The sequence below is a fragment of the Rattus rattus genome, chromosome 8 (genome assembly GCF_011064425.1).
Source record: "Rattus rattus isolate New Zealand chromosome 8, Rrattus_CSIRO_v1, whole genome shotgun sequence".
In the NCBI taxonomy this organism is placed as follows: domain Eukaryota; kingdom Metazoa; phylum Chordata; class Mammalia; order Rodentia; family Muridae; genus Rattus; species Rattus rattus.
In genome coordinates, this window is record NC_046161.1 from 36,876,153 (window position 1) to 36,900,432 (window position 24,280).

The following is a 24,280-nucleotide window of genomic DNA, read 5'->3' on the forward strand; positions in this document are numbered from 1 at the left end:
CGATCTGTAGACTAGGTTGGCCTCGAATTTAGAGATCTGCCTGCCTATCTCCAGAGTGCTGTCACCTGGCTCTTAAATTCCTCTCACAAGGTGGAAGCTGGGCTGGGTGGGATCTTGCCCTTAGGTCACAACATCAGAATCTGTTTATCTCCTTGAACACAGGACTTAGCTCCATTCCACTAGCTCCTGGTGTCCCTTTTCCCCTCGAATTGTACATTTTATAACTTTCCTTCCTCAGCTCGATCCTTTTCTTTATGGTTCTTCATAAGCACGGACACTGATGACCACATGACACAGTCCGCACTAGGCTGTTTTGAAATCTCCTCTGTTAACCCAATACTCTTCAATTTAACCTCAGGGACATCTTTTAATTTTTTATTTTCTTTTGAAGATGCCAGAACATAGTCATGCTCTTCACCAAAACATCACAAGAACAGTCTCTAGGTCACATACTAAAATTCTTCTCCTCTGAAACCTACTTGAACCCTACAGTTCGAATCACCCCATGACCATTGTCTCCCATGCTCTAACTAGTATGGCTCATTAAGCAGTGCTTGAAGCATTCCACTGCTTTCCTAACCCAAGGTTCCAAAGTCTACGTCCTCCTAACCAATTATGTGGTTCAGCCTATTATAGTAATACCCAAGTCCCTCATACCAACTTCTGTCTTAATTAGGGTTTCTATTGCTGTGAAGAGACATTGGAACCATGACAACTCTCATAAAGGAAAATATTTAATTGGGGCTGTCTTATGGTTCACAGGTTTAGTCCACTGTCGTCATGGCAAGAAGCATGGCATCATAAGGCAGATGTGGTACTGGAGGAGCCAAGAGTTCTACATCTGGATCAGCAGACACCAAGAAGAGAGTGCTATACTGAGCCTGGCTTGAGCGTCTAAAACCTCAAAGCCCACCCTCAGTGACACACTTCCTCCAACAAGGCCACACCTACTCCAATGAGGCCAAGCCTTCCAATAGTGCCACTCCCTACGGGTCAATGGGGACCATTTTTATTCAAACTAACACAGATCCATACCCCTCCTTTTTTATTTCAAAGAGGAATTAACTACTGGTATATTTAACATACGAAGTAACTAAGCAAATGAAAATATGTGGTGTACAGTTCCAGTAATATGGATGTTAAAAATTGAAAAATATACCCATAAAAAGTGCAACAGTGAATGTCTATCATCAGGGTAAGTGTGGAGCTTGAGTGCATGGGGCTGTAGGGTAATTTTTGAAGTGTTGGGAATTTTCTGTATGTTGGTTATAGCTGTGGTTGCTTTAAAGATTTATACACTTGTCAACATCCATCAAATAGTCAATCTTGTATCAACACACTTACATTTTAGAGAATTATACCCAAAGCTATTGGAAAGTTACATAGGTCATAGAGAGAGAAGGGAACTTTGGAAATGACATTGTTAGAAGCCATGACTTTCGTGTTAGTCAGTGATTCTCCCCTGAGACAAAATAGCTAATTAAAAATTTTAAATGAGGAAAGATGTGGTTTTTTTTATATGGCAGGCTGAGTCTACCTCCTTAGGGCTGTGGTGAGCCAGTATATCCTGGCAGAAGAGTGGAGCTGCTCACCTCACAGCAGCGGGGAGTCAGAGAGCAAATATGTCTTCCAAAGGCGCCCTCCAATCGCCCCTCCCCCGTACTATCTCAGTAAGCATGAAGGCAACAGTGGATGACCCAGCTGATGGAATTGGTATCTGTCTCAGTCAGGGTCTCTATTCCTGCACAAACATCATGACCGAGAAGCAAGTTGGGGAGGAAAGGGTTTACTCAGCTTACACTTCCACATTGCTGTTCATCACCAAAGGAAGTCAGGACTGGAACCCAAGCAGGTCAGGAAGCAGGAGCTGATGCAGAGGCCATGGAGGGATGTTACTTACTGACTTGCTTCCCCTGGCTTTCTCAGCTTGCTCTCTTATAGAACCCAAGACCACCAGCCCAGGGATGGCACCACCCATACTGGGCTGGGTCCTCCCACCTTGACCACCAGTTGAGAAAATGCCTTACAGCTGGGTCTCATGAGGGCATTTCTTCAACTGAGGCTCCTTTTCTGTGATAACTCCAGCTTGTGTCAAATTGACACACAAAACTAGCCAGTACAGTATCCTTCTCACCCAATCATCTCTGAGTATGTGCACCAGTTGGGAACCAAGTCTTTTAAACAGCCCATTAAGTCTCAGTGATCATTTCTTATCCAATAAAATCTTCATTAAAAATAGTTTTCATGACACAGTGGCCAGAAAACCAGGTACGCTGCCTACAGATCTCTCCCTCTGTTCCCCCAGATCCAATCTCACCCCAGCTCTGCAGTTGAATACTGGGGCAGCCTCCCCTGTACCCTGTTCCCATTTCCTGTGGCTCCCACAGACCTTCCCTTCTTAACCTGCCATCACCCACAAATTGCTTTATCCAGACCCCAGTTCCAGCAGGCAGTCCCTGCTTGCCCACAAACCACACCGGCCAGAGAACCACACAGGCTTCATTCGTGGCATACCTTCTCTATTCCCTCAGTTTCTCAGTTCCAATCCCCAGTCTCAACCCTAGCTCTGGAGCAGAACCTCTGTGGCAGCCTTCCCTGCCTCCCTTGGTTCCTGTCTCCTTAGGTTCCATAGATCTTCGCATTCTAACCTCTTTCTCCTCCCTTGTTCCTTCATCCTAGCCCCCAACCTCAGCAGGCACTCCCTGCTCACCCACAGATCACACCTTCAGGGGAAGCAGGTAAGCTATTTGTAGATTTTCCCTCTTCTGTTTCTCTACATCCAACCCCTTAGCCTCATTCCCAGTGCTATTACAGATGTTCTGTGGTGATCTTTCTTCACTGTCTCCCCCCATTCAAAGGAGAGAAATAATCAGATCCTGGTTGAACACTCTGCTCTCCTTCCTCCTCTGAATCCTTTCAGACCCCTAGCCTAACCGCATTCCTAAATATCAGCTCCCAATACCCAAAAACACATTTTACCTGGAATCCCCAGTGGTCCAAAATATCAAGTCCAAAGAAAATTTCCCACCAGGCAACACACAACCATCACACTCTCTGAAAATCCAGCGAGGAAACAGAAACCAAGGAAGAGAACACCCACCCAACAAAGACAAACCCAGAAATCAGTACCTAGACCTAAACCCCAGATGTCTAGAGGCCAGCATTTTGTCTTTTTTAAGTTACTGTGATATCCAAACCACATAAAGACCCAATAAAGAAAGAGAATTACAGACCAATTTGCTTTATGAACATAGACACAAAAATGCTTAATACCATATCCGAAAACACATCAAAGAGATCATTCACCATGATCAAGTAGGCTTCATCCCAGAGATTCAAGGATGGTTCAATATAATAAAAATCAAAATCAACAAATGCAGTCCATCATATAAACAAACTAAAAAATATTAACTCACAAAAATCAGTAACCCTCCTACCTAAAATCTCTAATGGACTGAGAAAGAAACCCAGAAGGCAAAAGCTTTCAAAATAGGATCAAATAACATAAAGTATTGAAGTAATTCTAAACCAAGCAAGTGTAAGACTTATATAATAAGAACTTCAAGTCTTTGAAGAAATAAATGAAAGAAGACATCAGTAGATGAAAAGATCTTCCATGTTCATGGATCAGTAGGACTAACATAGTAAAAATGGCCATCTTACCAAAAGCAATCTACAGATTCAATGCAATTCCCATCAAAATCACAACGTAATTCTTTATATACCTCAAAGGGACAGTTTTCAACTTCCTAGGGAGAAACAAAAAATTCCACGATATCTAAAATAAAAGAAATCCTGGAGGTCTCACCAGTCCCAATTTCAGGTGGCACTACAGAGCTATAGTAATAAATTCCACATGGTATTAGCCATAAAAACAGATGCTTTGGTCCATGTGATCCAACGGACAAGCCGAACATAAATTAACACACCCATGTGCATCTGATGTTTTGATAAAGAAGCCAGAAATACACACTGGGGGAAAAGATAGTGCGTCTTCAACAAATGGTGCTGGTCAAACTGGATGTCTGTCTGCATCTAGAAGAATGCAAATAAATCCATACTTATCACATTGCACAAAACCCAAGTCTAAATGGAACAAAGACCTCAACATAAAAACCACATCTCACCTGATAGAGAGAACAGCACAGGAAAAGATTTCCTGAACAGAGCACAATTAGCAGAGGATCTAAGATCAACAATCACTCAATGGGGCCTCACATAACTCAAAAGGCAAAGGACGCTATCAATCAGAGAAAGCAGAGGCCTACAGAATGGGAAAAGATTTTTTTTTTTACCAACTCTATGTCCAATAGAGCACTATATCCAAATATATCAATATCAATATCAGTATCAATAGAGGAAACTCAAACAGCCAAGAAAGACTAAGAGATGTTCAATATCCTTAGTTATCAGGGAAATGCAAACCAAAATTCTTTTGAGATTCCATCACACTCATGGCAGAGTGGGTCTCTGATCTTGTGCCTGCTCTTGGGGTCCATTTTCTCCTGTTGGGTTACCTGGTCCAGACTTGATATGATGGGTTTTGTTACCTGTGAGCCATTTTGCTGCCCCTCAAGCTACAGTTATTTTAAGAAATTTGTTTTGAACTGAAGCCAAGAAATGAGTGGTGCTCCCAGAGCAAGTGGTAGTCAAGTATGTTTCCTAACATTGGTATTATTTAAGGCATGACTGGATGCTGCTGGGAACCCCTTAGGGACAGGCGTGAGACTATTGACATGAGAGGCACTGTGGCAAAGGCACAAGTGTCCAGGGTACAAATCGCAAGGAAAGCATTCATCTCGGACTAGAGCTGAAAACTATCCTTCACATTCAGGTGGTCGGTGGGTTTGGTGAGGGGACAGAGGAGTGGCCCCCTGATTTGTTCTGTGTAAATTAAGAGAATGACTTGGGGAGAAGCCACTAGGGGCTTAAGGAGAGAGACAGTAACCTAGGAAACCATCTCTAGAAGAGAGAATTTGCTAGAGGAATTGAGAGGGTTGTTTGGCCATTTAAGCTTCCAGTTTAACTGACAGTTCATGCATCCTTAGTCCTAACCACTGACTCTGAGCTGCTAGCTCCTCTCTTAGCGTGGTTTAAAAGGTAGAAGGGAGGAAGCAAAGCCAAATGAATTCCATCTGTGCTTTAATGTGTCCATTCTGTCTCTCTCTGCCTCTCTCTTTACTCCTCCCTCCCTCCCTCCCTCCCTCCCTCCCTCTCTCTCTCTCTCCTTCCCTCTTTTCCCACTCCTTGTCTTATTGATTTTCTACCTTGAATCATTTACTCATGTTTTGCTGGGTGAATAAAGTTTGGAGCGAGGTCTGCTGATGGGATTAGAGGTTTTTGGAAGGATTTCCTCCCCGGCTGCCTGATGCTAGCAGCTGCTAGGATGCTAGGAATGAGATTGCTCCTGACAGAATTACTTTGCTGAAGAATCTCGTTAACTGGTGCACACAAGGAGCCCACCGTTTGCTTCTGGTGCGACGCTAAGATGGCCCTCCCCAGTCACCTGTCATGCCTAGCACACTTTTTCTATTAGTAGTATCCCTCAAATAAAAAAAGAACCCACCATATTATTAATAAGCAAAGTCATAACAGTGACCTTTTATTTAATGCCTCCCATGTGCCAGGCACTGTATTCATTATAATAATCATTTACATCCGGTTTTAAAATTTTTATTTTTGCATTTACTTACTAACGAGGGTAGGGGTGCATACCACAAAACACTTACGGGAACTCGCCAGAGTCTGTTCTGTCCATCTACTGTGTGGGGTGTGGGAACCAGACTCAGGATTGTCGGGCTCGGCTGTATTGTTAGGCTCGGCTGCAAGCACCTTTACTTGCTGGGGCAGCTCACCGCCCTTCCTAGGGTTTTATTTTATTCCGGGCATCTGTGCTTTGGTTGTATAATCTGCTTTACTCTTCACGGTGGCCTTACAAAAGGTTTACGCCTGTGATAAAGAGATTACAGCTCAAAACTTCTTGAGCAAGATCCCGTTGTATTAAAAGCTGGCTACAGGTGAGGCTTCAAAGTTGGATTTGAAATGGATCCGCTTATACTCTTGTATTTGTTTTCACCGGGCACTGAACTATGCGCAAAGACCTGCGCTCTTTACCTCTTGACGGTCCTTTTACCCTGTAGAGAGAAGCAGACGCAGGAAGGAATAACTGCAAACAAGAGATACCCACGAGATGTGAGAGACATTTAAAGAAGCCATACAACCGGCTGGCGACTCCTCGCGGCTTACTGACACCAAGGCCTACGGGTAGGGATTTCCTATCGGCAAGCATCTCTACCCCACTGGGGAGTCTGTTCCTGAGACATATGCCTAGCAGCACCTGCTCCGTTTCTCTGTCCTTGTGCTTAGTGCTTTTATTGTTGAAGGTTTGCTCTCTGTGCCATGGGGTTATGTGTTGGGCAAGCATACAGCCCCAGGTCCGTGTGCTTGACTTTCGCCCCACTCTTCTGCATGAAATCATGCCTGACTCTTGCTGCAGTAAGCACATGGAGGAAGGCCTGTCCCAAACTGCTGCTCTTCTGTAAGCACCTCCATCCTATGCGTACAGCCACCCTTCTCGTGCTGGTCTCCTCCGCACAGCTAGAAAAGGCTCATCAAGGGCTCTGCGTTTGACATTAAGGCCTTACTCTCCTCCAGTCTTGATGCTGAGAGCCTGGGCTCTGATTGATGGATTGGGTTGCATACGTGGTCCTGAGAAAGTGGGTAACTGGCAATAGAGGGCCAGAGGCAGCTGTAAGAGGTAACCATAATGCAGGGAGATTGTTGAGAACGTTGAGAGAGGAAGAGCAAAGGGTAGAGCGAGACCTTTTTTTTTTTTAAACAAAAAGAATTGGGAAAACTGAACAAAAGGTTAATGCTTTGTAAGGTATAAAAGAACAACGGGCCCTCTTGTTGATCCTTTTAAAAGTATAAGTTACGTCCAATTATTATCTGAAATTGTGTCCAAATAAAATGTCTGATCTTTTTTTTTTTTTTTTTACACATGTGTGTTTAGAACAAGTTTTATGAGTGAAAGCAATGTGAGGGGCCTGGGTGTTCCAGTTCCCACGGGACACGCACTCCGTTGTTGCTCTTGCTTTGAAGAATGAAGATGTTGGGGTGGGTTATACCCACAAGGTGAGGATTCCAGCTGCAGCGTGGGGCACCGCGTGACTTCCTGACAGCTGGGAGGAGGGAGGCCATCGGAAGCTTCAGCTGCAGGGTGAGGGCTGTGGAGAACAGAGAAGGAGCTCATTTTCTTGGCCAGTAGGGGTGTGTATGCGTGTGTATGTGTGTGCGTGCGCGCGTGTGTGCATATGCATGCGTATTCAAATATATGTGTTTAAGCCACTGCTGATTTTTTTGTATTTAAATATTTTGAATGTTCCTGATGATTTTAGGGGAGGAATTCTGAGATACTGTCTCACTATGTACTTCAGACCAGCCTCAAATTCATTATGTATCCTAGGCTGGCCTCACACTCACAATAACACTTCTGCTTCAGCCTTCCAAACTCGGCACTACATGGATGAGCCAACAGACCTGGCTGGAAGAAATATTGAATGAGTAATAGAATCCCAATGGCTAAAGATCCATGGTCATATTGGAAGGATTTGAAAAATAGGATAAAGTAGGCTTAGATTACAGCTCCAGATGTAAAATAAACCTCTGAGTTTTCAAACTGATGTAAACGAATGAATAAATGGGAGATATGATCAGATTTTTCGGGCAGAACTTCAGATATGTGTATGCTGCCAAGTGGTCGTGGCACACGCCTTTAGTACCAGCACTCGGGAAGCAGAGGTGGGCAGGTCTGTGATTTGAGGCCAGCCTGGTCTACAGAGCGAGTTCCAGGACAGCAAGGGCCACCCAGAGAACCCTTGCAGAACAAAAACCCAAACAAAGGGAATGTGTAGATGTTCTGCACTACGAAGTTACAGCCAAGCATCCATCCCGTCTTTAAGGGTGACCTGTGCCCACCATTTTCCTTCCAAAGGGTTTAATACTGAAAGGAAGAAAAGAACCAATAACTCCTTCAAAATGGAGAACTCTAACGTGAAGTCAGACACCATGTTAACATCAACAGTATAAGTCACATCAATGTGCTGGGATGACAGCGGCCCTTGGCCTCTGTGATCTTTCTCCTTCAAGCACAGAGTCCTAGTTTAATTATAGGAAAAGCAGCAGGCAAGTCCCAATGGTTGCTATTCTGTAAGGTTTCTGTAACGGTGTGCTAATGAGCACCCCTGGTGTCTGCCGGGGGTCATAAAAGAACAAGGAAATTTTAGAAAATGCCATAGCCAAGAGGAGTCTAAAGAGACACGTTGCCTGAATATGATATGACACCTAACATCAACCTGGACACAGAAGGACATTGGGAAGTGATTACAGAAATTTGAATAAAGTAGACGCTCTGTTGATGATGATGTAGATTGGTTAGAAAAGGTACCATGTAGGATGTCTAATAACAGGGACACTCAGTGAGCCTACGGGAATTCTCCACACGGTCTGCAATTTCTCAGTAAATCTAAAATAGTTCCAAAATACAAAGCTGACTTTTTTTTTTAAGAAAAAAAATTATAATGCATGAGGAAAGAAATCCCGGGCTTAGAAAAAGTCAAACTTAGAAGAACGTTGGTAAGTCAAAGGCAATTTTCACCACCCAGGGGAAAAAGATTTTCTATGTAGGAGGAAGAACAAAAGGGGAGAGAGAGAGAGGGAGAGAAATTATCAGAGCATCAAAACCTTGCATTTCCCAGAGAAAAGAGCCCATGCCTGCTAACTATCCTCCAGGGTAAATCCAGAGAAGCCTCAGGACCCAAAGACAGGATCTACACTTTGTTCCTCTGCAGGGTAGAAAGCTGTCCTTTGCATGCCACAGAAGCAAAGTGCTGGGAGTGACAAGGCACATTGGCCTGAGACAGCTTCACAGTGCGCATGCACCTCGAGAGCCAACAGATTGTTTTCCTGTGTAGTCAAGGGTGTGTGGGACCAGCATCACCCCAACACCTCACATTGAGAGCAGTGACCCATAGCCATCTATGTGGTCCAATGTCCACAGTAGACAGACACTGAACATTCCTCTACCTCGCTAATCTGTAAGCCTCCTAATCTTGGATAAAGCCTTAGGAAAAGACAGCAGAAGCCTCGTCAGTAGTTAGTACTGAATTAACTAGGGGCTGTAATCTACCACCTAGAGAACCTAAGTCCAGATGCGGAAAAATAGTTATATTTTACATGCCCTGAAGTGTATAAGCTGGCATTGCACACCCATTGGATCAAAGATGGTTGTTTTAAGAAAAATAACACTGATCAGTTTTCTGGGCTGGTGATAACTATAGGTCAGAGATCCTGCACAGGTTCCTGGGACCATCACGGAGATGCACACTCTTGCTTCCTGTAGCTCGAAGGGCAAGTTCAAGGTGCCAACTGGACTGTACCCTCTTTCAGGTCTCCAGGAAAGAGTCTTTCCTTTTTGTCTAGTTCTGTCTGTTCCGGAATGTTCCGAGCATATTTAAACTTGCAGCTGCATGACCCCAGGCTCAACCACTGTCAGAGGACTTTCTCGTTGTATAATCCTGTCTCTGTTTCTGAATCTCTTCCCTCCTCTCTCCTGTGTAGGCCTCAGACGTCGTGTCTAGAACTCATACAATCCACTGCACAGTGACATTCCCACTAAAGGGTTCCAATTATCATTTGTTGAAGGATAAAAAACCTCTCTTCAACTTCTTGGGGGGAATTACATCTGGGATTCTATTGCGAACTGCGTTGACCCTACACCTCAATGTAGGGAATATTGCTAAAGCCCTGGTTGAATGGTAGCTTCTGAAGGTTACACCATGCCTTAAATCAGAGAACCTGGGATTGTAGGCCTGTTTTGAAAAGCTTCTCCCAGACAGGATTACGTTTAAGATCCCTCAAATAAAATTATTCCGAGCCAGTCTTGGCATTATAAAACCTTAAGAGGCCGAGGCAGAAGGATTACAGATTCAAGACCTCTCTGAACTACAGAAGTTCAGGTTGCATAATACCTGATACCATTTTTTAAAAGGAAGGAAGAGGGGATAAAGGAAGAATAGATGGTGGTCCTGACTATAAGAATAGACAGATCCTGCTTCCAGTGAGAGCTGTTTTTTAATAAAAGAAAGGCAGGAGGAGATTTGTAACTCAGACTGGCAGGCATGTCAAGATGAGGAAGAGATTGGAGTCCCACAGCCGGGAGCTGAGCAAGGCATACTCTTACCGGTAATTGGAAGGGGCGGGCAAATTGCAAATGCCTGCCCTCCCTTGAGCAATTTTTACACCTATTTGAGGGCTTTGCCTCTGGCCTTTCCTAGGGACGTCTTGCTTTCGTTTCCCTCGGTGGGGGTGGGTCTCTCATTTCTTTGCACATTGCATTTTTATGGTTGAACAACTAGACTCCTCAAACACAGCAGACCCCTCAGGAGAGCGGACGCCTCAAATAGAGCGCATTGGTTCTGCAGTCTCCTCGTGCCTTCTGGGTTTGCTGTCTCAAGGCAAGACTGGCGAATGACGTTCTGAGCCAACTGCTTAGCATCTGTCTTCCCTCTCAGCTGTGGCCACTGAGCACTCAGCTTGGTTAGGTTAGAGGTGACGTCAAAGATCAGACAGACGTTTCCTTTGATGCTAAGAACTACTATGACCCTCAGTCTTCTTGCCTAGCATGTCTGAAGTGCTCATTCAAATTCTGAGACTGTTTCCCTTAAAACCGTCTCAGTGTACATTTGTAGTGTGTCCTCAACGCCCAGCCAGCTAGTTTACCATTTTACCTTAGCCTTCATTTTCTCCTTGAGAAAGACTTGGAGGTAAGACTGTAGGTCTTTCTTGGGAATATGCACAGGCCTGGGCTCGCATGCACACGGCCCTACTATATATCTATATGGCTTTCTAGAGCCCCACTAATAGTCTGTTATAGTTTTAAGATTGGTTACCCCCTAAAATCCCCATATCAAAAACTTGGTTCACAGGGTGGTGCTGCTATTGGTTAAGTTCAGGATGCTGCAACAAACCCTAAGGACCACAGGACACCAGAGGGACAGCCTCTCAGGATTTTCAAATGTTCTATGCCAGACAAGCAGCAAGGACACCAGCGAAACCAGCCAGAATCAACTTTCACAGAGCTCCAATAATCACCCTGATTGCTGTTGGGAGTGGGGGTGGTGGGAGCGTTCAGAGACAAGGACTGGTGGGAAGCAGCGTTATTTAGCAACTCCAGAGAAATGGAACTGGAACCAGGAACCTAAAGTAAAGGGGATTTACTAGACTGGCTTACACAATAGGATCGGAGCAGTCCAAAGATGGCCGCCTCACACCCGCAAGCCCGATAACCTAGTAGTTCAGTGCACAAGGCTGGGTGTCTCAACAGCCCCGATCTGCTGCCAAAAGCCTGAAAGGTTCCCTGAGAGCCACTGGTATTCAGTCTGCCCTGGGAACCAGGAGTTCTGATGGCAGCAAAGGAATGCAGCAACCTCAGCCAATAACAAGACATAGATGAACTCGCCAGCGAGGATGAGGGCAGGCAGGCAAAAGCAAGTTTCTTTCTTCCAGCTCCTTTTATCTGGTGCTGACCTCCCCACTTGACATAATCTGGCCAAGAAAATCTCTCCCAGGAACACACAACAGCTTACCTTTTGGTTGATTCCAGATCCTGTCCAGTTGAAACCTAAGATGAGCCCTGAAGAGTTCTTTAAACATTCGGGGGTGGGGGGTGGGAGGGGTCGTACGTCATCATAAAGTGCCAAGGGGCCCTAAACAGCCACGCCAGCCAGAAAACGGACTGATGAGAACAACTTGTTATCTCTAGCATATCTTTGGGTGGCCCAATACTAACCCTTAGAGCATGTCAAAACCTCATGAAGGCTTACCTTACAGCGTCCTCTTTCACCACCCCCAACATGATAGTTCTCCGGGACTTTGAAGGCACGGGCTCGTTTTTGCTATCTCTATGGCGTCTAGGTTCCTGGTTTCTGTAGCTGCCAGTGAGACACAGGGGACTGGGAACTGAATGGGTTTGAATGGCACGTGATTCTCTGACTACCTCTCTTTTTCCGCATGCCGGTTATTCTGATCTACCGCACTATTCTCCGTTCCCAGAGTCTCTCCCTGAACCTGAAACCGGACCAAGGGTCAGCAAGCCCCAGAGACTCTCCATCCTTATGACCCCGATAGTGCTAAGTTTACAGGCATGAGAGACTGTTTTGGTTTTTGTATGGGTGCTAAGGATTTGAACTCAAGTCCTCAAGTTGGCATAGCAAGCGCCCTTTCCCACTGAACCATCTCCCGAACCCTCAGAGGTTTTTGTTGTTGTCGTTGTTGCAACATTTCTTCCATTTTATTTGTTTTCAGTCAAGGGAATTGAACACAGGACCTTGTGTACACAAGGCAAGATCTTTACCACTGAGCTACAGACACAGGCCCAGCCCTTGACGTCTTCCCCCTTAGATATAACTGGTTTGCTTGAGAGAGCTCTCCCGAATAAAAGCTTCCCGACTGATTGCTTCAAACCTCTGGTTAGTTACTGGAGCCCCGTGAAAGTTGATCTGGATGGTTTTGTGGGTGTCCTTGCTTTTTTTTTCTGAAGTAGAGTTATATGAAGATTCTTGGAGGCCGTTCTCCTGGTGTCCTGTGGTCTTTAGGGTTTATTGTCTTTTTTTTTTTTTTTTTAAAGCTGAATACGTTGTATCAGAAGTACTCTAAATGTTGAGGGCAGGGCAGTGTATGTGACTGTTTACACTGTAGATAAAGAATATGGATGTGGATCTTGCCAAAACAAAGTATCTTTTTGCACACTGAGATAGGGATTGGGAGAGGGTAAGCCTGATTGACACCTGGCAGCTGTAAGTTAGCCGTGTGCCTTGGAGCTGCATATAAATGTCAGCTGCAAAGAAGATTGTTTATACATGTAGTGAAGTAGAAATAAACACCCCGGATCCTCAAACGCCATTAATAAAACATCGGGAGTGTTATTCTGAGTTAAGCAGGTCTACATGACTTTGTTAAAGATGACTGAGAGATGTTTTCCTTTCAAAACTCAGCTCCTTAGGGAAGCGCTGGAAATCCGTCTCTCACTTAAAAATAATTGTCGTTCTTTCCGATAAAAATGTCACAAGTAAGACAATAGGACCTCTCCTACACCATTGCCTCTCTTGAAGATGCCTGGCCTTCCAGCCTCTCAGAATGTGAAGGACTGTGTGAGTCACTCTGTCCTCTGACTGGAAAACAATTCAAACCAACACAGCTACAGTGGGTGCCCTTCCACACCAGGGAGCTTCAACCTTGCTTTGATTCTATGGTACTCGAGTCCCACACAGAACAAACACATCAAGGGCACATTTGTAGTTAGATCCGTGTCCCCCCAAGTTTGGAAGCCATGCACTGGGGCAATACGTAAGCACTAGAAGAGTTAACTGCCTATCTATGGTGGTGACTGTGATCACTGTAGAGATACACTTGTGTGAGGACATTGCTAAAGGGCCCCTCCACATCTCCCAGTATGTCTTGTAGGGAAAGTAATATTATCATACATGGAATCTATTCTAGTTTAAAACCACACATACCTACATACACAAGTATACATATATACATACATATATTCATGTTTTTCTTGTATCTCACCATAGCTGTCTCATCTCTAAGACCTCTGAAAAGGTTGGCATGGATGAGTTGTGGGCAGAGGAGATGCACTTCTAACTACTTCCTTCCTGCCTGCCTTCTTTCCTTCCTTCCTTCCTTCCTTCCTTCCTTCCTTCCTTCCTTCCTTCCTTCTTTCCTTCCTTCCTTCCTCCCTCCCTTCCCCCCTTCCTTCCTTCTCTCTGATGAAACTCTTGGTCATAGGAGATAGGCAGAATGGCTCTTGCAACAGAAGGGGGTTATTTTAGATCTATGTTATATCTCATGAAAACGTTGAGTTTCCCCTCAAGTCAATGGGATGGGTGTTTGAAGTCCTACCATGAGCCAAGCAAGCACTTTGCTAAGTCTGGGGAGTAAAGTCCGTGAACTCATCTACCCGGGGAAGATACACTGACAAGCCAACAGGACATCGCCATAGGATGAATGGGTACCCTAACCCCCCACTCCATGGAAACTCAGGGGCCTCTTTCTCAAGGAGACGAATTTGTACTCTTTAAGACAACTGATTTTTACTAGGAAATCTGTATGTGTTCTCTGTCCTTAATGTAGTATTTGATCCTTTGTATACACTGCTGGTTTATAAACATATTCTTTTTGTGGCGAGAACCCGTGGGTTTTTGTTTGTTTCTTTGTTTGTTTGTTTTTGAGCACGGCACATTTTGACCGACTATGGTTGCCAACATTCCAACAGGTTTCTTGGACTCGCATCTCCCATCTTAAATGCAATTTTAACCATTTCAACACCACCTTCCCACACTCTCCTTGCACCACATCTCTCCTGGAAGATGACTTGAGAAACATTTGGTACGCTGCTTGTGTGATCTTATCACTGAGGGTAAAGTTCAGTTCTGCCTTATATTCCCCGTTCCAAGAACCATGCCAAGTTTCTGGCAGCTCACAGGGGCATGACCTTCCATACACGCACGTGCAGGAAGGGGAATTCGTGTTCGCCATGCTTGAGCAGATGGAGTAATAGGATGTTTTGTAAGAGCTTCCCAATTCTGTCTTTTTCAAGTGTAATTAAAATAGCTGGTCTAGTGTGCAGGTTACAGCATTTGCTGGTAAGCAACTGATTGGTATGGTTCCTTTGAAACACTGGAGAGCAGTGATCAAAATGCACGAGGGGCTTTTTTTTTCTGGAATGAACCAGTCAAGCATCGTTTTAGATGCTCCACACTGAATGAGAAAAATGAAAGCACACATCTCCTGCATCACTTCAATATACTGAGAATCTGTCTGGGACTTTTCATAGGAGAGGATTTTTCACATTTCTCATAAACATTTGCCAGCCTGTTAACGCCTGCTATTTAAATTATTCTGCATGGCATCTAAGCTCATGAATGAGGTACCAGAAGTAGAAAAGCCGTCTTTTCTTTCCTTTTCTTCTTTCCTTCTTTCCATCTCCCTTTTCCTTCCTTCTTCCTTCCTTCCTTCCTTCCTTCCTTCCTTCCTTCCTTCCTTCCTTCCTTCCTTCCTTCCTTTCTTCCTTCCTTCTTTCCTGCTTTGCTTGGTTTATTTTCAAGGCAGAGTTTCTCCATGCAGTCCTGGCTGTCCTGGAACTCTCTCTGTAGCCCACACTGGCCTCAAACTCAGAGATCTGCCTGCCTCTACTTCCCAAATGCAGGGATTAAAGGCGTGTGCCACCACCACCTGGCAAAAGCCATTTCTTTACCAGTACCCTATGTCCATTCTTGTCATGGTGTCCCTGGCTTCCTTATACCCACGGCTAATTTTTGATTGAGAGGACAAGGGTAATAGAAGATGGAAAACTTGGGATGTGTAGTGGAGAGGAGAACGGTAATGGCTGCCGTGCCTCAGCTTCTCATAGAACCTGCAGTGGTGGTGTGAGCGGGGTTCTCTCTATGCCTTGCAGCACTGCAACAGCTCTCCGTCTATCACACGGTGTCATATCAAAGCACTTTTGCAGAGACCATGATGCACATTCTGTTCTGGAGTGGGCAGGGTCTTGCTGTTTAGCTCACCCTGGCCTCAACCTTAAAGCCGCCCTGCCTGAGAGGTTGACTCACAGCAGGACGGAATCACTGGCAGCCATCACAAATTCCACCAGCAGCCAAGACATCATTTGTGAGTCAGAAACCAACCTGTCCCCACTGGGAGATGCGGTCCTCTATTACCATCACGGATGAGTGGACTTGAAAGCCACTAAGGGAGTAGTGAGGAAACATTACCTTTATTCATATGACCCTTTAGTTACTAAGGAGATGTTAAAACTCCACTAATAATGAATATGTTGCTTAATGCTGACACCCTCATTCAATCTGTAAATCAGATAGCCACCTGTGGCAGGCTGGTCTGTAGGATTCTAGGGAAAGAATGAAAATATCACAATGTAACGGGCTGAATAGTGATGTTTTCAGTCACGATTGCTCATCCTTCTGTGATTTAGGCAAGTTATTGACACCAAGTAAAATTGATTGTTTCCAAAAGAATGTGGCGAGAGAACGTGACAAAGAGATCACAGGCAAAACACAAAAATAACACCACAAGAAGTACAACTTGCCAAGAAGATGCGATTAGATGTGCACGTGTGAAAACCAGGTGATTATTACAACAATGCTTTGTATATATAGTTTATAGAATTTTGTCAAACCAAATGCTAAATTTTTGTAGTAGAAATTAGGAAACTTTTTAAATGACTGATCATAGAAAGTGATGCACATCAGCTTTTTTACTTTAGAGAGACATTTGTAATGTCAAATACTGTATGAGGAAAAAATATTAGTTTAATTAGTTCAGCTTCTATTTTGAGTATTCATAGAAAAAAGCAAAAAAAACAAAAAAACAAAAACAAAAAACAACAACAACAAAAAAACCCACTTAAAATAGGTACCAAAAATGGGCCGAAATTAACGTGATGGAAACATGATTAGAAAAGATTAGCAGCATTAGAGTCTGGGTTTTTGAAAAATAAAGTCTGGTGCTTGCTTTTCTTCCTGAGGTCTTGTGTTTGATTCCCAGACCCCACGTATGGTTACTTTCCACAGCCTACATTCTAACACCCTCTTCTGGACTCGATGGGGACTACATTTATGTACACAAATCCTCACAGAGACACAAATGGAATCTTCAAAATATAATAAGTAGCTAATAAATAGCTTTAATAACTTATGACATAACATTTAATTTTTAATTTTAACAAAAAAATTAAAATAGTCTCCAGACTGTGGTGGCTCACCTTTAATCCCAGCACTTGGAAGGCAGAGGCAGACAAATCTCTGAGTTCGAGGCCAAATCTGGTCTACAGAGATGAGTTCCAGAACAACCAATGCTACACAAAGAAACCCTGTCTTGAAAAATCCAAAAATAAAATAAGATATTAAAATAAAAATAATTTTGAGTTAAAATTCAATTTAGTTATGCTTTAATTTAAAATTTTCAATTAAAACTTTAAAAAACTCAAAAATTGAAAAATTAAAGGCCAAAATAACTCAAGAAGAAATAGAGAATTTTAAGATGTTACAACTGTTAAAGAAATTGAATAGATTAGAATTTATTCCTCAAAGAAAATTCTAGACCTACATAGGTTTTAAGGGTCAAACTTCAAAAACAAAGCAAAGGCTTTTTAATAGGAAGGAGTTTTAATCTCCAAAAACAATTGTGGACAACAGTAGCAAATATTCTAGAACTCACAAGGGCAATATAATTTTGGTTTGAAATTCAATAGAGGAATATAAACTAATTATTAGCAATATCGCAATGTCAAAAGATCAGTAGTAATTTAACTAATATAATAGTAATAACAGTAATTTCATGTAAAACCTTAAAAAGTAATAGTAATAATTAATAGTAACTATCTATTAAAATTGAGAGAAATATTCAACATACAAAAGCACCCATGTTTCAACATCAGCAACAATTAGAAAATATTTAATGACATGGAAAATTTAGGTCTTGAAGTTACAATGACACTCCTGTATATTTCATAAATAAATTTTTGTCATATTAAAAAAGAACACAAACTAGGGGGTTGGAGAGATAGCTCAGCAGTTAAAAGCACTCCTCTTCCGGAGGACCCGAGTTCAATTCCCAACAACCACATGGTGGCTCACAACCATCTGTAATGGGATCTGATGCCCTCTTCTGGTGTGTCTGTAGACAGCTGCATTGTACTCATATACATTAAATAAATAATAGTTAAAAAAAAAAGGAAACTAAGTCTATTGTAAAAGCCAAGCAAGTGACCCCATTAACCAATCAAAAGAGGTAAGGCATATGAACAACTTAATACATATTGAAAAGCCCTATGGGAAAACTCAGTGTGGTCACAATGTCAGCTATTGGACAAGTCTGAGAACTGACATAGGTTGATCAAGAATAGTCACCAAAAAATTAAAAAACAAAGCTCAGTGGAGAAGTGGGAACATTTTCATGTCATACGAATATAACCAAAGCTCCTGTCATACCTACCAAATGGGGTTCTTGATATTCTAAGTGACACAAGCAGGCCAAATCATCAGAAGATATAAAAATGAGAATGGGGCCTGGGTGGAGCGCAAGTTGCTGAGGGCTTGCCTGTGTGCACATGGTGCCAAGATAGAGGCAGGGATGGTGATGAACACAGAGACAGACTGGACAGGGGCAGAGAAAAGGACCTGGCAAGAGAGGTGGATAGGCATGATATGTGGAGATCGATATGGATAAGATATCAAAACTGCAGAGATTATCAAAATTGAGAGAAACAGTCAACATTCAAAAGCACCTGCGTTTCGACATCAGCAACAATTAGAAGATAGATTAAGAAAGAAATATCATTTCCATTAACAACAAACTTTAACTGCCAAGATATGGAAAATACACATTCTGGAAACCACACAAGCAAAAGGAGACATATTTGGAAAGAAATTAAACCTCAAAATGGATATAAATACCATGTTCACCGCAGAATTTAGCATTGTAAAGGTGTCCGTTTGAAAATGGATCTTTGGATATAATTCAATTCTTATAAAAATTTCTAATAGTTTTTGGTTGCTTGTTTTGACTTGGGAGAACTTGAGATGATTTTAAAAAAAAATATGTACGCAAGAGCAGAGACCCGAGACTATCTAAGATATCTTAAGAAGGGGACTAAAATGGAGACATATGCTATTCAGTGTATGGAGATGTGTTATAAAACCATAGCAATCGAGGCTGTGGTTTTAAGGCAGGAGTAAGTGGATAGTCCAATAGATAAAACAGAGTTCCAAAAAAATCCCCACGTGAGGGGCGCTGGAAATCAGTGGAGGAATTATTGGCCACCACATAACAAGGCTTAGGCTTCTCATTAGCAAGCGCTACAAAAAATAAATTTTATTTCAATTCACACAGAGCACTAAACCCCTAGTGGTTTAATAGAACAGCTTTACTTTCTAAATTTGGGGTAAGAAATGATTTTTTAAAAAAGACATATACAGTGAAACATTACTAATTATTGATGGATTAAATCACCTAAATTAAAATTAAGAATTCGTGTTCTGTTTTTTAAAAAAAAAAAAAATAGAAAGAGAACAAAAATAGATCTCAAGATGGGGGGAAAGGCATTCTCAGTACCTGTAAGTATAGATACTAGACTCCAGACTATAAATAAATGATATGACTCAGTGAGAGAGGGACAAGTGACTCATCAGACAGATGTACAGCAGACACAAACAGATGACAGTAAAAAAGATACAGGAACCCATGCACTGATAGTTTGCCTTAGCAGGAATGAAATTGTGTCCACAGGAACGCAGATGTTGGGGAAGACCAGAAGAGGGCACCAGATCCCCTGGAGCTGGCTTTAAGCAGTTGTAAGCCACCTAATAGGCTTATTAGGCACTGAGATCAGGTCCTCTGCAAGAAAAATACATGCTCTTAACCGCTGAACCATTTCTCTCCATTCCCCTTTACATTAAAACCCTGAAAATGTATTTTCAGACTCAGCAGACTTGGGGAAAATGACTTTGTAAACGTAGATGTAGGCAAGGCAACAGAGGAGCAAAATCCCATTCATTGAGGCCTGAAGAAATGGTCAGCGGCTCCCTTATGTAGCAGAAATATTTAGGTTTGAGCATCAGAAAACAGAAAGAAAAAGGTACATGGTTGCATTGTATGTGTGTGTGCAATAAAGTAGCAAACTGGCTTACTTCTGCACTGAGCCTCTAAACCATGATGCAACTGGATGAACCAGAGCTCCACACACACCCCTGGAGACTTCTCAGTATTCAGAATGAGTGAAAAGTTCAAGTCTGTGTGCACATACATGTAGTATGCTTTCTTTCATACAGTGTTAACAAAGGAAACAACGGATTGCTCAGGAAATGCACAGAACTGTCCAAGTCACAAATAAAGACAAGAGAATGACCAAGGAGACAAAGTATCCATGAAGAACCATGAGTGCTTAAACCTGATTGGGGTTAGGATTTCAAAGAGCTGGTAGCTGTCCTGTCTCATAGCCACACATTCCTGTTCCCTATTCAGCACATGTAAGTCACCGCTATGAGGATGCCCAAGAGAAGAAAAATTAAGAGAGGGAAAGATTTGTTTTTCCTCTTTGGGCTCAAGGTTTTAAAGCTTCAGATTGTGGTGATAAAGGCGGAGAGAGTAATGTTGCTTGTGTAAGGGTGGTCAAGAAGCACACAGAGAGAGAGACAGGGGTGAGGGACAAGGTTTATTCTACCAGAGCATGGCTCTGTTAAACCGCTTTCTCTGCCTTCTGCCCCCACCATCTCCCAGCAGTGATGTCATCAAGCGGCTTGTCTATTGATTAAGTCAGAGCCCCCATGACTTAATTGCCCCTCGGTGATTGGATGTACCAGCCTCAAATCTACCAGCTGGGACGAAGCTTTCAGCATAGGGAGAGATGTGTAATATCCAAACTCTGATAGGACCATTATGAATGTCCTGTCTATTGTAACTCTTTAGATTGTATATATACTCTTTTAAAAATGTGAAATGTTTCATAGCAAAACTATAAATTAGCTGTCATTCTATAAATAATTGGACATTTTCTTTGATTACTTGTAAATGTTTTACAAAACAGCTTAATAAACTACAAATCACACTCCTAAGCTAAAATAGCATTAACATTAGAAAACATTAATTTTTATAGTATTTATGAAATGCTTGTAGGATTCCTAGCTATTTAAAAACTTCCAAAAACAGTGTATAAACCACTTTCCCCTCTATGCTATTACCATACAATAATTATTTGAAATGTAATCCTTTAATAGTTTGTGTATGCTTCATAACATATGTCTGTAAACTTAGGCTGACATTTACTTTGGTGGGCTACCGTAAGTTGAGACAAAGATCTCTCTTGTGATCGAGGGGGAGGGCACGTGTGGGAGAGTGACTGAGAGCATGAAAGCGCGCACGCACGCACACACACACACACACACACACACACACACACACACACACACCATCCCTTGCACACACCCATGGCAGGCTGCAGCACTCTGGTGCCTGGGCAACATAGTAGAGCTGGTCCTGGTAACAAGGAAGCTAGAACACTGGTCCTGAGGGTGTGAGAGCAAGAGACCCAGCCCCGCCCCATGGCAGCTATAGCACTAAGGTGAGCTGGCCTGAATGGTACAAGCTGGGCTGACCAACTCAGCTACGACTCGGGTTCACCTCAATGTCTTCCCCATTTATGACCTGCTGGAATGTGAACCAGACCAACGACACACGGCAGTGACCATCTGTAAGTGAAACTGTTAAGCAGCTTCCATGCATGGCAACTTCCGTGGAAAAATGTTCTTTATTTACTTTATTTTAATCTTTTATTTTCTTTTGTGGGAGGTTGCAAGGGCAAAGGGCGGATATGGAGGAACCACAAGGTGAGTAGAATTGGGGTGTTATGTTGTGAAATTCACAAAGAATCAGTAAGAAGGGTTTCTTTTGAAAGTCTCTTTCTTTAACACAGACTGGCCTTGAACTCATGGCAAGCAGGTGCTACTATTCCTAGTAAGATTTTTATTTTTATTAACTTTTTACTGGCTTGTTGTGAATTTCATATCATGCACTCCAATCCCAAACATCTCCTCTTCCCCCCCCATACCCACCCTCCATTCTTGCAAACCTCCCATCATCAGAGGAAAAAAATATCGTTGCGAAAACTGTAGTGTGTTATAGTGTGTCCCACAGTACACCCTTTTGTTCACACTTCTTTACTTGCAAACATTCATTGCAATGACTTGCTGGTCTGGTGTGAAGCCTCTAGCTTCTGCTAGTCTATCAATACGAGAACCTCACTGAGACTCCTCTCGGATATCCTGCTGTTAACCTGTGTGGTGGAGGTTCTAAAGTTTTGGATTTGTAGGGCCAGCCCCTTCATCCACTCCAGCCATTTGCTATTGGGGTAGATGTTGGGATGAGCTGATTCCAAGGCCTGGATCTGGGCCTGAAAGGTACCTGAGCTGCTCATCCCACCGGCTTTCACACTCTTAAACATCTTTGAGGAGGCTCACCTGCAACCTGCTGCAGTAGGTGAGGGACAGGGCAAGCTCTCCTGCTCTCATGACCCCATTGGGGACAACTCTCCCACCCACCACCTGTTGTGAGGGCAAAGGGAAGAGAGAAAATCCCTCCTTCATTGATGGCCCGGCACAGCAGACAAGAGGCAGGGCTGACTCTCCCACACTCATGCCCTTGGGGCTGACTGACCCTCGACCCCTACATCCAGAGTCAGCCCTATTGTGCTTCCCAGGTGAGGTGCAGAGCTTGCTCTCCCAAAGGCTGCAGCCAGCAAGGGACAGGACCAGTTTTTCCTACTCTGATAACCTCAGGGCAAGCTCTACTGCCTGCTGTAGGCTGCAAGGGTGGTAGGGATGCAGCTCTTTCTTGCCCGCATCATTGTAAGGCAGACAGGTAGCAAGGCCAGCTTTCTAGATCACATACCTCCAAGGCCAGCTCTCCCACAATGCCCAGGTGAGAGGTAGGGCCAGTTTTGCACAGCCCTTGAAGGACGATAGGGGCTTTCTCCAGTCAAACACCCACTGCCTCAGGTCAAGACTGGGCCAAGTACCAGCTTCCCACCTTGGGTCAAGGCTAGGCCAAGTTCCATTTTCCACCCACAGTTCTTGGGAGGAGCAGGAACATTCCTGAAAAACCACAGAATGTACTGATAGTCACCTGACCCTCTGGTCCCAGATAGAGTTTGAATGTGTGTCATATACTTCCTAGCCAATAGATTCAAATGTCAAAATGCTTAACTAATAAGTTTAAACCGTTACCTTGCTGATGTAACCTGTATCCCTAAAAAGTATAAAAATTGCTTGTTATAGCCATTTGGGGTTGCCTTCTAGTCACTTGCCATGAGGTGCTGATTGAGGGTCAACCCCAACACGCCTGAAAAATAAACCTCTTGCGTTTGCATCAAACTCCGTTCTTGTGTCTCATTTGGGGGTCTCCCGGTAGTTAAGACTTAACTTTGAGCCTTACACCCTCAGAGATCAACATGTCCCCAGACAAGGGACATCCCCTTAGCCTTTGGTGATAACAGAACCCTGCTGCTGCTGGGCCGCAGACCCAGCCTTAGCCCTGGGTAGCAGCACAGGCTAGGACTCCACCATGGTCCCAGGTGACGTCACGGGTTGCTCACATCAGGCTGCTCCTCACTACCCTCGGGTCTCCAGCTCTGCCTCTCTTCTTTGTGCACGCATCCTTCGGTTTCTCTTTCTCTTCAATTTCTCCACCACTTGTTTGCTCCTCTTAATGGTGCCAGGGGTCTCTGAGTGTCTGGGGTCCTCTCAGGAGTGGTCTCAGGAGTGCTATACCCCACTTGTGCGTTACAGTGCAGATCAAGGGTCATCTAGGTCAGGGTCTGCCCCCCACCCAGCCCTGGCCAGATTGGTGGTTATCTCACACTAGCTCCCTGTTCCAGCCCCACAGCGTTTGTCTGCCGTTGACTCACGTTTACTCCCTGCAGTCCATTAAGGTGGTCCCTTGTGAGAGTCATTTGTCCTAAGCTCATTCCCACCCAGCGCCCGTGGTCCCAGGTCGGGTTCCTCTATCTCTGGTTTGCTCCCCATCCTGGGAGACTATCCAGTCCTACCTGGCACTGGACTGGTGGTTGTCTCAGGATAGCTCTCTGTCTGGGTCCTCTGGCACTGGACTTGAGGTCATCTCAGGCTTGCTTTTCCCAGGGAATGTTAGGCTGCTAATCGAATGTTCACAGGTCAGAACACGGAGTATCGACAGAGCCTCGCTCATCTCTGCCACCTACTGGCGTACATGTGACACAGCAGCCACACCTGCAAAGCCTCTAGGAGCAGGTAGACTATTATTTTTAATAAAATAATAATTTTAATAAAATAATACTTTTTTCTTAAGACAGGATCTCACTACCTATCTCTCGGAATCACAATCCTCATGCCTAAGCTCCTGAGAGTTGGGATTATGCGTGAACATTACCCTACCCCACTACTACCCCCCCAAGCTATTCAAACATCTGTAGCCCATTGGTCAGGACAGGGTTAAGCAGCAACCTCCAAACAAGGTGCTTAAGGCCCCCGAGAGCTCACACGCAGCATGATACCCTTCCGCATGGTGTCCAGGATTCCGCTCATCCAAAATCTCAATCTTTTAAAACATACTCCACACATCACATTCTACCTCAAGTCACTCACCTGCCACATTTTGTACTAAACTTAGA

The 24,280-nt window shown here is 43.7% G+C and overlaps 1 non-coding gene across 1 annotated transcript; it reads right to left on the bottom strand.

Annotated features, from left to right (window-relative positions):
* Positions 1-23,773: 23,773 nt before the first annotated feature.
* On the bottom strand, positions 23,774-23,901 carry LOC116908395. Its single transcript, XR_004388939.1, has one exon. It is a non-coding gene; the product is annotated as a small nucleolar RNA SNORA17 (small nucleolar RNA).
* Between the last annotated feature and the right edge of the window lie 379 nt (positions 23,902-24,280).